This window comes from Pteropus alecto, unplaced genomic scaffold (genome assembly GCF_000325575.1).
Source record: "Pteropus alecto unplaced genomic scaffold, ASM32557v1 scaffold9, whole genome shotgun sequence".
NCBI classification, from domain to species: domain Eukaryota; kingdom Metazoa; phylum Chordata; class Mammalia; order Chiroptera; family Pteropodidae; genus Pteropus; species Pteropus alecto.
Window position 1 is genome coordinate 144,675 of NW_006442106.1, and position 1,816 is coordinate 146,490.

Sequence of the window (1,816 nt, forward strand, 5' to 3'; positions counted from 1 at the left end):
TCTGCTCAGACCCTCTGCCTTCCAGGCTGCTGCGACCAGCTGAAGACGGTCTGTGCTCCTGGCTTCGCCCACGCAGTGTCTTCCTGCACTCTCTTCTCCGTGTCAGTTTTTCTCAAAGTGAGGCCAGGGCCAGCAGCATCACCTGGGAACTTGTTTGAAATGGAAATTCTTGGGTTCCACCCCAGACCACCACTCTGGGTGGGGCCCAGCAGTTTGGGTTTTACCCAGGCCTCTGGGGATTCTGATGCACAGTCAGGTTCGAGCTCCACTAATCTGAGTCCACACCATCAATTTGTCCCTTTCTATTGGGTCTTTCTCATCACATTCTAACAAGCTGAGATTTGTCCCACCTTAACAAACCTCCTTCCTCCCTCATCCCTTCAGCCATTGCCCCCTTTCTTAGAGACCCTTTACAGCAGAAGTCCCTCAGGGTCATTTATGCTCGCTGTCTCCCATTCCTTTCTTTTCATGCTTTTGTGAACCCTCTCTAGTCAGCCTTTTGTCCCCCTTCAAGTTCCTGCCACCAAAACCACGTTTGACCACGTTCCACAGTCCAGTGTTCAATCCTTAGTCCACGTCCTGCTTGACCATCGTGGCTTTAGACACTGCTCGACCCCTTCTTCCTCCATAAAGTACATTCTTCCTGCTCCCAGTTCCCCATGCTCTTGGTTTCCCTCCTACCTCTCCAGCTGGGCCTCTTCATCGGCCTCCGCCCTAACCACTGAGTGCTCAAGGCTCCCACCCTCCTCTCCTACATCTTTACCTACTCCCTTGGGTGTCTCTTTCAGATTTTCTGCATAGATACCTCATCTACTTCCCCCTTTCTTCTCAAAAGTGTCACCCATCACCTAAGCCTTATCTCCTTCTTCCTGACACATGCATTTCTATCCCAAATGCTTCCCCAGAACTGAACTCATGCCAAGGTTCTCTGACCCCAGTGCTGTATCTTGTCTCCATAGATGAATAGGTAGCTGCTTCCTCGGCCTCTTTCCATCTCTGTCCACACACGGGACTCAGCCACCTGCCTAAAACTATGGATCCAGGATGGGCATCTGGAACTAGTGGTACCGGCAGCCGAGGTCACCAGGACTTGTGTGGTCCCAATGTCCTGACTCCTCTGGGAAAGCCCCAGCTGGAGCCTGGGCCATTTCAGGTGAGGAGACAAGGCTCTACAGCTCAGAGTGGCCAGTCTGCCCAGTCCACCTGAGGGCCAGGTGTGCAAATCCGAAGGCCTGTAGGTGGCTTTCAGAGCTGATGGGATGCTTTGCAACCTGTGCCGGGAAGCTTTGCAACCTGTGTCTGGACCCTCCATAAACAGCTGTGTTGAGAAGCTGTGTGTACCCAATAGGAACCTGGTTGTCCTCTGTTAGGTACTGGCTGCCACTGTTCAGGCCTGTCAAGCTCTTGACATCCCCGTGGGCACCTAGCATGGTCCTGGCTTCTGTGGTGAGCTGGAGGGAGACAGTAAAGAGGAGGGTGGGAGCTGGATCCAAGGCAGCTGTATACATTCGCACAGGCTGTGAAATGCACAGAAACATGTGACCCTGACTTGGGGTCTGAGAGGACATAGTTCTGCCTTCTGTGTGTGTGTGGGTGAGGGGGGGCGTGGGGAGGTTTTCTGAGGAAAACATGGTTCTGGGGCTCTGTGGGGTCATGGCCCTGACCTGAGTGGGGATGTGGCAGGTGTGAAGGGATTGTCTTGAATCCAATGCTGATCTCTCTCTCTCTCTCTCTCTCTCTCTCTCTCTCTCCCTCACTCACACACACTCACACACACACACACACACACACACACACACACACCCAAGCACAATGA